Here is a 13,674-nt window from a genome sequence, read left to right on the forward strand (position 1 = left end):
TTATCATGCAAAATGGTCATCAACTATTCAAAAATTGTCTCCTTTTGTTCATATAATATATATGACCATGGATTCCCACGCGTGCAATTAGCTTCTTTTTCTTCTACTTTTCAAACCACCATTTCCCACGCGTGTACACTCCCGATGCTACGGTGGGTTTGAAAACGGGCTACTGCACATTTGACCCCGTTATTGCCTCGACCAAATAACACGTAGCACTACGGCTATTTAAGCCACCCTCTGCCTCTGCTATCCCTCATCCATCTCCCATCCTTTCCCATCTGCCCTTCTTGCTCTTCGACCCCTTCTCCTTATTCTGCACATCCCTAAGCCATGTAGTACACCGGACCAACCTCCCGCTTCCCACCCACCGTGCTGGAGAGGCTCTACCCAACCGGCGTGTACGTTGATCGCACACTACGTGTGTGGGCGATATCAAGGTTGAGGCCGCAAGGAACTTCACCGAGTTCTTCCTCGCGTCCGGTTACCACCACATCCCGCGGGGATCTCCAACGATGTTCCGCGTCGAGGAGGTCATCCAAAACCGGGTGGTGGTTGCTCTCCTTGCCCACTTCACCAACACATTCGACGCCTTCTACCTCCTCGGCCGGGTGTTTTGGTGTGGCTCCGAGTTCATCGCTTTCACCACCCACAACAGGTTCATGGAGTACACCAACATCTTCCCCACCGCGACGCGCATGCACACTCTTCTGTACCCCATCGACAATGCTCCGAAGGAGCAGTGAAAAGGACGCCCGGAGGAGGAGCGAGGTGGAGAAGGCGGCGGCTAGGGTTCTAAACCCTCTATCTTTTTTTAGTCTATGTTATGTTAAGTTGTAATTGAACTATGTTGGAGTTGCTATGGGCTTGTTGGCCCTTTTCTTAAGTTCTATTATTAAGTTTTCTATCTATTCTATTATTAGGTTCTTCCTAGTTTGAACTATGTGATCATGCTATGGGCTTGTTGGCCCTATCTACATATTGGGACTACATATTTGTTGATTGTTTTCTTAGAGAGCTCGCTTTGTTAGTAGGGTTCCCTTGTTAGTAACCACCTAGTGCATGCAGCCACAACAAACACTTCTGTTTTTTTACACAAGCCACAAATATATAGCCACCTAGCTAGAAGAGAGGAACCAGCGGCAGTGACCGTCGCTGCATCTGTGGCGGCTGGCGTGCAAAAAAGCTGCTCGGTCAGTGCATCGTGGCGGACGCATCGGCGCATGCAGGCTCGGTCGGCGCATCGTGGCATCGGCGCATGCAGGCTCGATCGACGCATGCAGGCATGCTTTGCTGGGTGCATGCATAGCAGGCTTCTATCCTGGCGGCGCACGCAGGTGTTTAATGCAAGGGACGGCCCAACGAAACCACGGCCCGACGGTGGAACAGCGACACCACCCAATGCGGCCCCACTTGTCAGGTCCAACTGACGACACAGTCCAGCGCGACCCCACTCATTAGAGTTAACGGTCAAGCCTTTGACCCGACGGCAACGTCCATTGTGACCAGTTCTGAGGGTTTCTGGCAAGGGAGTGGGGAAAATTGAGCAAAAGTTATGAATGGAGAACTCCTCAAGAGTACTCTGATTGTGATCTTTTGGTTCAAAGAACTTCTGCCTTAATGGTTCATGGTATTTGGAAGAAGGAAATACCACGGACCTCGAGGACTGTCGCAAGGTTACTAATATCCTAAAGGAACTAGCAAACACTATCAACATGAAGTAGGGTGAATCTCGGGTTCAAAAACCCAGGAGTAGAATACCTACTACTAAGTAGCATCACGGGATGCTTTCGGAAATGATGGCCAGATTCATCAGACTGGGAACACAAAACATGGCTAGATTACTAGGTGACTCCCTAAAACACCTAGGGTCATAGTAATAGCTCCAACAGATATGTCGAGGTAGTGGAGTACCTCAATTCAGCAATTAGTGTGGTTAATCTGGCCCAAAAGAACAACAAAACCAGAGGGAAAGGATTTTGCAAATGCATCAGATGGTTTAGAAATCTGGGATGACTCGGACAGCATAACGGCTGTAATTGCTCAAAGGATTTGAGACATCCTGCAAAAATGGTGGCATAACCACTCAGAAGCACAATATCAAGGTTCCGAGACCAACTATGAACACACGGAAGTAGTAGAAACTGAACTGGGGCTTAAATCCATCAATCCTATCAGTCTCTATCATAGTAACTCGTCATCCTGATAGATAGATGAGAAGGCCTAGTTCTTAATCCCCGTAGAAAGGAAGAGGATGACTCAGATCAGAAGGGCATAAGGTAAAGGAGTAAAAAGAGCCTTACGTTCCCTTCCACAATCAATTCCCTTATATAACTAAAGCATTTCTAGACACAACTTCGACCAGTTTGGCTTGGTAATCCTACAGGCAGTCAGGCTCTGATACCAAAGCTGTCAGGACCCCGATCCTAAGTCACACCGATCTAGCATGTAACACATCATATCACTTTGCAGCCACACGCACGGTATTCCCATGGATGCCACCTTACCTGGCCCGGGACCGTTTGCGCCTTTTGGCTCACGTATATGATAGTGTCGCTAGCATCCATATGACAAAGAACCCGGGCCGACATGACTAGTCGTGAACCCAAAGTGGCACTAACTTACGGGGACAGGCATACATGAAACAACATCGAGCATATAACATCGTGTGAATCCGGGTCCCGGGTCAACAGCGTGTGAATCCGGGCTGTAGCAACTGGGCTAACAGGACTCCGGGAACCCGGGCTGTAGCAGGCTAACAGGACTCCAGATGTCATCGCGTGACATTTCCCTGAAGGGACAGACATAGGAACGAAGTGTATCACATGCCGGCCAGTCTAGGTGTTCCGGAGCAGTAGTGCTGGGCTAGCAGGACTCCGGTAAACCGGGCTGTAGCGGACTACCAAGGCTAAGTGGAAGCACCAGACTACATTTCCCCATAAGAGAGGCTACCAAGGATAAACAACTAGATTGTAGGATCCCACACATACCAAGCATTTCAATCATACACACAATATGCTCGATATGTGTAAATACAACATGGCATCACAATAAACTCTACGACTCAAAGTATTTATTCAATAGGCTCCGAGGAGCAAGATATTACAAACATGGGTCTCATGACCAAACATTCAGAGCATACAAGTCAAAGCACACGTGGAAGCTTAACATGTCTGAGTATAGACATCTACAAATGAAAAAGGCTGAGAAGCCTGACTATCTACCAGATCCTGCCGAGGGCACAAGATCGTAGCTAAGGTATCAAGCTAAACGTCGAGGTCCACACGGAACTACTAGCGAGACTGAAGTCTCTCTGCAAAACATAAATTGAGCAAACGTGAGTACAAATGTACCCAGCAAGACTTACATCAGAACTAACTACATATGCATCATTATCAACAAAGGGATGGTGGGGTTTAACTGCAGCAAGCCAGCTTTGACTCCGTGGCTATCCTGAACTACGAATGCTGGTAACTCTTTTGAGGTGGCGCACACGAGTCCACATATTCACCATATCAATACACCACTATGGATCAGCTCCCGTCTCCCTACGAGAAGGCCATCCATAGCACTCACGCTTATCTTGCGAGTTTTAGAGTATCCACTTCAAGTTATCTATGAACTGTATAGGCAACCCAGAAGTCCTTTACCGCGGACACGGCTATTCGAATAGATCATTTATAACCCTGCAGGGGTGTACTTCTTCACACACGCTCTCGCCACTTACCACCATGTACACGTCGTGTATCTCGGCAACCTTCAAGAGGAAGCCTAGCGAGGGAGTTGGCCACGACCTGACTAACCACACAAGTCTCTAGTCCAGGTTTATCGCCTATTCGGGTTCCATCCGCGAGGAGATCCGGCCGGGGTTTCGCTCACAGCCCCAAACGATGTGTGCGGGGTTCCCGAGACACCAAACGGGCGCCCGCTACACCGTGCCACAGTGTATCTACTGCATCATAGCCCACCCCTAGGGTCAGCGCTACGCACGGCCTCCAACACAAATCCTACAAACACCAGAAACTAGTTGCAACTCCTGGACAGAGATCAAGGCGGTTAATAAGTCGAGAGGGTCCATTGGTTTCGGGCCCAACGCGTGGTAGTAGATGTTCATGGATCACAAACACGGAACTCAGTTCCTAAGGACGGTTTCAATGAGACAACCCACCATGTACTCCTACATGGCCTCTCACCGCTGCCTTTACCAAATCGTGTTCATGCACTTAGCTCGCACACAGTAGGACATGTTCATCACCATTCCAATTCATTCCCGATGAATCAGACCTGACTCAACTCTAAGCAGTAGCAGGCATGACAAACAAGCATGAATGAGTAGGCACATCAGGGCTCAAACAACTCCTACTCATGCTAGTGGGTTTCATCTATTTACTGTGGCAATGACAGGTCATGCAGAGAAAAAGGGGTTCAGCTATCGCAGCATGTAAGTCATAATGCAGTAAAAGAGAGCAGGAGCAAGAGAGTGGGATTGTATCGGAATGAACAAGGGGGTTTTGCTTGCCTGACAGAGTGGTATTGGGATACTGCCCTTTAGCTGGATACTCGTGAATATCCTCGGAGGCAGAACCTACCACGAAAATCACATCGGTAGCACAATCATTACATGGCAATTTGCAACAATATGATGCATGCAATGACATGGCAAAATGGGTGTGTTTTGGCTAATGCAACTTAGAACAGGTTGGTTTGAGCTCATTTGAATCAAAGATTCAAATGCAAACCCAAAATAAGAAGTCATATTAGTGCATCAACTTGTTTCATCTAAACAGGAAGGTTAAAGTGTTCTGACATGCATGAAACCAGTATAGATGGAAAGACTGGATTTTTCTGATCATTTTTCATATATAATTTGTTTCATTTGGGGTTACGGATTAATTTCTTTGAATTTTTGAAGTTAGCATTATTTTCTGAAATTTCCTGAATAAGAATAAATCCAGAAAATAATTAAATGCGTCAGCACTACGTCACTGTGACGTCAGCGGTCAATGGGTCAGCCCAGGTCAAACTGACCAGTGGGTCCCGCGTGTCAGTGACTAACTAAACTAACCTAACTAGTTAACACTAAACTAGGTTAGTTAGCAGGGGAGGTCAAACCCTTGGTCAACCGGGGCCAACACACCGGCGTTAAGCCACCGGCGGCAGCAGACGCGGCGGAGGGCTCGGGCTCACTGCACCGACGACCGTTTGGATGGCGGAGAGCGGCTACGGGGAGCTGGGGCTCACCCGCGCCCGTTGCAGCTAGCAGCAGCAGCTATGGCGGCCGGAGCTCGCCGGAAACGAGCTCGAGGCGGCGGCCGGAGTTCGGGTGTGCGCGGCGATGCGGTTGCGGTGGCCGTAGCGGCGCGAGCGTGGCACCTACGGGCTCTAAGCAGCACGGCGAGCAGGTTGGGCACGACGACCGGTCCATTAGTTGGCCGGGAGCACGTCGGCGACGAGAGCAGGCGGCGGGGCGTGCGGGTGAGCGCGGTGTGGTCGCTACGGTGTGCGGCAGAGCGAACGAAGAGGGGGAGGATGGGCAGAAGCTCACGGTGATCGTCGTGGGGTGGACGGCGAGCTCGGGGGATGTCCGGAGCAAACGGGGCGGCGGAGGCGATCTCGGCGGCCGCAAGTTGAAGACGACGACGATGAAGACGAAACGGAGCTTCCCGGCTCACTTGGCGCGGTGAGGAGGAGGAGTGGGTCAAGGCGGAGCTCTGGGATGCGTCGGGGAGGTGAGGCAGTGGCTATGGGCGCGGGGTTACGGCGGTGCGTCCATGGAGGCTTCGGCCATGCACTACAAGAAATATGTCAACTAGTGACCTTCTGTCAGTAACCCTGGAAGAATTGGTCATAGATCTATGACCATTTCAGACCAATTGGTCAAAAGCCGTTTGGGGGGCTCCAAACCCTAAACTATAACGACCATTTTGGTCAGAAAGGTCGTAATTTCCTTACACGAAATGGTCATAAAGCAGATAGCACTGGTCCGCTGCCCTATTTCTAGCTGATCACGACCAATATAGATGGTCATAACCTTGTAAATTGGGGTGGGTTGCTATGACTAGGCGCCACCTCATCAGTTTTGCCTATGTGTCATGTCCATGTGGCAATTTTTGCCCCAGGTTGCGAAGCAACCTATATTTCTGTCATTCCCAAAATTCCCAAAAAAAATCTCATAAATTTTTTGGGTCATATCTTCGTCAAATATGTAAAAAAAAACTTCCTTGCCTAGTTCAAAAATAATTCAACAATATTCATTTTCCTATTTTGTTCAGAACAACACTTTGTGAAGGAAGTACCATGTCCAAATAGTATCCATTTTCTACGGTGCTTTTCTATGCCCAAATCACCATCCTCGACCAAATGCCAGCTCAATCCATTCATTATTTTGATCCCAGTTTCAACATTCGTATTTATGTCCAGTGTGGTACTTTGCAAAGCAAGTACCACCTAGGCTCCTCCTTTTGAGCTGAAAATTTGTGAAGACGGTCTTCTTAGTAACTTATCATCCTCAGCCAAAACTCACGCCCATTAGCCATGTACATTACCCGTACCGCTAATCAAACACTTGGCTGCTAATTCATGTTTGAGCATCGATCGGTCTCCTCGTGAGAATCTTATGTTGTAATTTTCTTCCTAGCACCTACCTGGGGAGTGCCCAACCCACTAGACATTCCTAGGCCACCCAGAACACATGGCAACGCCACGGTCACGCGGCGGGCATGCGAGTTTACGCGCTCTAGAGTTGGGGCCCTCGGCCACCGCCCAAACGTCGATCTATCGCCACCAAACCATGTATTTATGATTAAATAGGTACTTATGTAACTAGAAATGATTTTTGGAAAAAATAAATAGCAAACTATGAGGCAGCTGCAGTTCAAATTTGACCCGCTTCCAGCTGAATCGGCGGAAATTTGTCTTTTTCACGAGAGGTGTATCAAAACTTTTTACACCCAACCATTTTTTCAATTGTGCATTAAATATGTCCTAGTATTTTAGAAAATTGATTTGGTCCAATATTGCAACAATTATTTGGGAGGTCCTTCACAAAAAAACCTCCTTTTGGGCACTCGAAAAATGGAAAATGGTTTTTTCGTCCAAAGAAAATGAAAAATTCCTTAGGCAACATTGTTTGCCATTCCAATATGCACCCTTGTGCACAATATGAGATCATTTGAACAAACTATGCCACGAATGTGGCCATAAGATTGATCATTTGGCTTGAAAGCCATTGATCTCCACACGTGATAGCTTGTTTCTGAGAACACTTTTTTAAAATAATTGCCGTATTACAAGTTTGTTATTTTTCCTGGGAACTTGGCCACATATAATGACACAATGCGAAGGTTTCCCAAATTTTTGATTTTTTTTGAATTTTTTATGCCCGTTTCAAAATGCGGTCAAAACGGCGGGAATGACCGTTCCTAGCTAGTGGTTGAATCTTGGAATTTTCTTGGTGTTTCTCTGATTAAATAGATACTTATGTACCTAGAAATGATTTTTGGAAAAAATAAAGAGCAAACTATGAGGCATCCACAGTTCAAATTTGACCCGCTTCCTACTGAATCGGCGGAAATTTGTCTTTTTCACCAGAGGTGGATCAAAACTTTTTACACCCAACCATTTGGTCAATTGTGAATTAAATATGGCCTAGTATTTTATAAAAATGATTTGGTCCAATTTTGCAACAATTATTTGGTAGGTTCTTCACAAAAAAACCTCATTTCGGGCACTCAGAAAATGGAAAATTGATTTTTCATCCAAAGAAAATGAAAACTCCCTTAGGCAACATTGTTTGGAATTTCAAGATGCACCATTATGCACAATATGATATCATTTTAACAAACTATGCTATGAATATGGCCATAAGATTGATCATCTCGCTTGAAAGCCATGAATCTTCACGCATGATAGCTTATTTCTGAGAACACTTTTTTAAAATAATTTCTGTTTTACAAGTTTATTATTTTTCCTGGAGACTTGGTCACATATGATGACACAACGCAAAGGTTTTCCAATTTTTTAATTTTTTTTAATTTTTTATGCCCGTTTCAAAATGCGGTCAAAACGGCGGGCTTGACCGTTCCTAGCTAGTTGTTGAATCTTGGAAACCTCTTGATGTTTCTCTTATTAAATAGATAGTTATGTACCTAGAAATGATTTTTGGAAAAAATAAAGAGCAAACTATGAGGCAGCTACAGTTAAAATTTGACCCGCTTCCAGCTGAACCGACGGAAATTTGTCTTTTTCACGAGAGGTGGATCAAAGCTTTTGACACCCAACCATTTGGTCAATTGTATATCAAATATGGACTAGTATTTTAGAAAATTGATGGAATCCAATTTTGCAACAAATATTTGGTAGGGTCTTCACAAAAAAACCATTTTTGCCACTCGGAAAATGATTAAAAATAGCTAGAAAGATCAGAAATGCATACAAATTTGTCCTTATCCATAAAATGTGGTCTAACTCTAGTGAAAATTTGTGTGATGCCCTTCTAGAAAAATATTTTTGATAGCTGCTTCACAAAATCCCTCTATTTTCAGTACTTTTAAATCACTGATTTTCCGAACCAATCAGAACTCGTCCCATGGATCGATGACATGGCGCCCATCCATCCATCCATCCATCTCTCCATTCCACATCCGTCCATCCATCTATGTACAGAATAAATAAATAAATAAATAAGAGATACCCCCACCCGCAGCCCAAACCCTAGCTCAGATCCCATCGCACCCCTCCTCCCTCGCCCCCTCTCTCGCCTCCGCACCCAAACCCTAACTCCACTTCTCTCCCCTCTCTCCCCCGATTCAGATGCACTCCTCGCAGCCGCCACCTACCTCCCGCCCCCGATTCAGCTGATCTCGCCGCCAGCGCCCACGCGCCACCACCCGCTCCTCCTCGCCTTCCAGATCGCGCCGCCACCTCCCTCCCCATCCCCTCCATGATCTCTCCCTCAGTGAGCCATCGGCGAGCCCCTCTGCTGCCCGCGCATGCACAGCCTCGCCTCCTCCTGCTCTCCATCGACCCCCTCCGCGTGCTCGCCATCATCGCCTCCCTCCGCCGCATCGACCCCAAGGTAACCAACCTCCTCGCCTGCTAGTTCGCGGTTTGTCCGTCGTGTCCGTCTTCTGCGGCGATGTGCTGATCGATGGTTCTGGTCGTTGGCTCTAGGTGCTGGCGCAGGCGACCAGGAAGCTGTTCCAGGGTGAGCCGATGAAGAGGCGGAAGGGAATTTGGATCTAGATCAACAACTACGAGGAGGGGGAGGAGAGCGAGAGGGGCAGCGTGGTGGCCAGCAAGGGGAGCCACGTCGGGGAGATGCCGCCGACCTCCGCTGGCGAGCGGCGGCTGTGAGAGTCTGGTGCGGAGGGCGGACTCGATCATGAAGTCGCTCTCGTGGTCCAAGGCGGCCCCAGTCACGGAGACGGCCATCCGCGCCGCCATTGGCGACAACGCTGTAACTAGCAAGGCTGTGCGCTGGTGAGTAGGACACTTCCGCTAATCCAGCTATCATCTCTGAAGATGTTCTGAAATTTTTTGGCTGACTCTCTGTTTGGAATTCGCAGGTTGCTGAAGCAGAAGAGAGGGTTGCGTCGTGCGGGCACTGGTGGCCGCCCGGATCCGTATGTGTACATGGTACGTGAAATCTGTGCCACACAGTTTGCGTTTGGATGATGATTTGATTTCTGAAAGTAGCTAAATGTAAGGTATGACTGAATCAGTATAACTGAGAGTCAGTGTCCAACTTCTAGATGGAGTTAGGGAGTTGTTACTTATTGGAGTAGTAATTTCCAGTTATTCAGTACAGAGTAAGTAGAATCTAAAAGCAATTGTTAAATCTTATTAATTTATCCTAGTTCCACTCACAACCTCAGTTCTATAATTCTGGAAGCCAGTTGAATCTTGAACACTGCACATTTCGAAAAAATGCTTCCAAACCACATAATTTCATTCCTTGATACAGAAAGTACAGCAAGTTCTGATATACATCAATCCTGCTTTCCTCGTACCAATAAAGCATGTCCATAACATTGGATTATAGCAAAAAAATTGCTAAAAGAACAAACGCCCAGTCAAAGCTCTGAATGATTAGGTACTGTAAATTGGATCTCCTGCATAACTGCACTTTGCCATTTGCTTCAGGCACTTCTTGTTCCGCCAATCCACGAGCAGGGAGCGGAAGGCGCAGCCAGCGACCAGCGAGCACATGGGTGGCACAAGTGGCGACGGAGAGCGGCCGAAGACTGCCAGTGATGAGCGGCGATGGCAACCTTGAGACCAGCAAGTAGGCGACGGCGACCTCATTGTGAAGTGGCTGAATCGACTTGAGGCGGTTTCTTTGAAATTCTTGGAAATGCTTTGGTAGTTTCTTTCGGCGAGAAACTGTTTCATACTGAAGTTTACTGGTACAAGTGTGGTTTTCTACTATTGTTTTGTTTGGGTTGGATTGGTTCCAGCAGGGAGATGTGCACGCACACTGGCAGCATGAGCTAGCAGCCATGATTGCCAGCCAGCCACCACCACGGAAACGTAATGCTTCTCAAACCGAGCAATGTCGAACTTAGCTAGCTGGGTGGCCCTGACCTACCATACCTGCACTGCATGCACAGTAGAGAAGAGGAGCAAAAAAAATACTATCTCGCAGCTAGAGAGAGTTGTCCAATGAGAAAATTAGGGCATCCAATCATCCCAATGAGAGAGCAGAACTGAAGTTTTATCTAATTTAGATTTCTCAAATCTCTCTCTAAACTTCTCTAATCAATTTAGTTGTTGTGTTGTATAAATGGAAAGTGAAAAACCTTGATAAGTAAAACCCAGGTGCATGATTTTATAGTTGATCTGATTTGCTTTTAAACTGTACATGTGTACTAAACCCAGGTTTAAGTTGGCCTTGTATTTATATTTTCGTCTTGTTTGTCGTTCTGCTAGTCTCACTACAGTTAGCTCTAACAACCCAGTTCAGTATTTCAATTACGAAGTGGCCTGTCCTATGCTGTGTCCTGCCACTCAAAGATATTTTGGGGGCATGATCAATCATTTTATCATGATTGAAAGAATAGCCCATAATTTGCTTCTACTTTTAAGCTAAAAAATGTTTGTGCAGTAAACATTATATGCAAGATTGTTACTGCCATGCATGCACATTATACATTTTTTATCTCGTTAATGTTAATCAATACTGATCTTGGTGACTGGTCAATCAGCATTTGCTGGAATCGTCCACCGTGCTGGTGTTAGTCACAAGGATCAGCTTCAATAGCATGACCAGTACCTGAACATGATGCATATTTATTAACAAAAATGGTAATGAATTTTGCTAGTCTGTTGCGAATGCTAATTAATAGACCATGATAACTTGTATATTGGACCTGTCCCCTCTCTCTGTTTGACTCGCTCAATCTCTCTCTATCTTTCTGTAGGCGCCGCCGGATTCGAGGGTGGAGCCCGAGCCTCCACTGGAGCATGGATCAGACGTGCAGGAGGTGGAGCTCCGCATGGATCACGACGTGGTCGTCGTGGGGGCCTGGATCATCAAGTACAAAGGCGGCGTCGGGGGCGGTGCAATGCCAGCTGCTGGACATAGTTCACCCTGGGTTGGTGCTGATGCACAAGGTTAGGAGGCGTTCTGGCCTGATTGATCTGTTCTGGAGCGTTGCGCTTAGGCGGCTTGGCTTAGATGGCTGCGATGCGATGCTCATTTTGGGGTGTTTTGCAGGTGAATTTCGATGCCAAGACGCAGTACGACATGATCCAGAACTACAGGATTCTCCTGGATGTGTTCAACAAGTTGCAGATAGGCAAGGTACGGGTGGTGATTCTCCTGGCTTAGGTCTCTACCCGTGGATTTATTCGTGATTTTGTCTTGCATTTTGTCATCTGGGAAAGCAAATGTGATCTGTCTGTACAGTAGTTCGGTTTATCTATGCGGTGTGTGGGGATTCAATCTAGAACAGTTGTGTGTGATTGATGTCAGCATGTGGTATAGCGACAAGGTGATTTGATAACCGACTAAATTTGGTGTGCAGTATTGAAGTTATGCTCATTGCTGTGTACAGTACTAAACTTGTACAATTCTTGTCTTGTTTCCACACAACATTAAGATTAGAGTCGTGCTTTTTGAATGTTGAGCCAATTTTTATGGCCTGTGTGCTCGCAAACTGAGCTTAGGGTGCTTCATATTTGTCCTTCGGCTTCTATTCTTATGACAATTAAATAGAGGATCTATTTTGCTCCCTCCTCTGATTGGTTTCAATCGATATTTATCTCATCCAGCACTCTGAGTATCAATGTGTTGTTTTAATCCTGATGATGACGTGGTAGTATGAAGTGGACACCATATTCCTGTTTAAATGCACAAGGAATAATTTGTTTCATCATGTCCTGGTTTATCCATGCCAGTTTTTTGCTTCCGGAACTCTTGGTCCTTCATATCTAAAGTTTACATGTACTATACAAGCTCTACTTTATGCTAATACCTGCTTGTGTAACATTTTGCATGGTATACTTCTAAATGGACAAGTACATGCGGCGTCCATCATCAACGATGATGCGGACTGATGTTCAACTGCAGAACCATCCATCATATCAACACAAAGTCAGGTATGAACAGATAAGGGCATGATGCTTGATGGCCTTCTACTTGATGCATGTATCATTTGACACACACATTAGTAAATCTGAATTAATTTTGACATAGTTGCTTATTGATTGAATATGAGTATTGTTCCTTATACTCAAATGGAACTTTGATCTGCTGTAACTTTGAATGATTGTTTTTAAACCTTGTCGTGTATGTGAAACATTCAATGCTTATTTCTTGCTAAGTTTGTCATATGTGCCAATTCAATTCCCAGTTTTGACGAATATGGCAATTTCATATAAGTAGAATGATCTTGGTAAAATAATAATAAGTAGAATGATAAAATACTGGTGTGTCTTTAGTTTTTATTTTAAAAGTATTCGCGTAATATTTCTTCTATCAGTGGCATACTTCTTGTTCTCTTTTGAATGTCCCGATGTTTTGCAAAAGGAAGAAGCAGTACTTGAAGAAGCAGATTACAATGTTTTCTCGTCGTGAAGCACTAGATAAGCTTGTTCTATTTATTTTTCCTGTTCTGGAGTATTCCAGCACCTGAAGACTTGACTACAACATGTCGTAGGTTGCTTGGATCTGTATAATATACATATGTGGTGGAAATTTGTAGAATGTGCGTTCTGAGATATTTCCGTAATATTCAGCTAATTCATGGTAACTTGATTCATATTGTTATTCAAACTGGTTTGAAAATGTTTGCTAAATGGGCTGGAGTTGGACCTTAAAGAGGCCATGGATCAAATTATATTGGACAAATATTTTGGGTAAAAATAAAACGAAAATAGATGAATGTGGAAAGGCCAAGGCCCAGGAACGAAAAATCTGGAAAACATTGGGCTGGACTCATTTGAAAAAAAGAAGATAAAAAGGCTGCAATGTTGGCCTTGGCCCATGAAGTCGACCAAAAATTGACAAGAAAAAAAATAGAAAGGCTGAATTGTTGGGCTCGGCCATGTAAAACACCTAATCGGACCGGGCTGAATCTTGTCAACGACCTTTTCAATTGGTCGCAATTTTGCCACGTCAGATTGCCACGTCGGATCCGACGTGGCCTGGGCAGACAGCCAGTGACCAAAACA

General features: G+C 45.7%; 1 pseudogene; it reads left to right on the forward strand.

Annotated features, from left to right (window-relative positions):
• The first annotated feature begins 8,728 nt into the window (after positions 1-8,728).
• LOC109752930 (uncharacterized) lies at positions 8,729-13,262 on the forward strand (annotated as a pseudogene).
• The last annotated feature ends 412 nt before the right edge of the window (positions 13,263-13,674 follow it).

Source organism: Aegilops tauschii, chromosome 3 (assembly GCF_002575655.3).
Source record: "Aegilops tauschii subsp. strangulata cultivar AL8/78 chromosome 3, Aet v6.0, whole genome shotgun sequence".
Classification (NCBI taxonomy): domain Eukaryota; kingdom Viridiplantae; phylum Streptophyta; class Magnoliopsida; order Poales; family Poaceae; genus Aegilops; species Aegilops tauschii.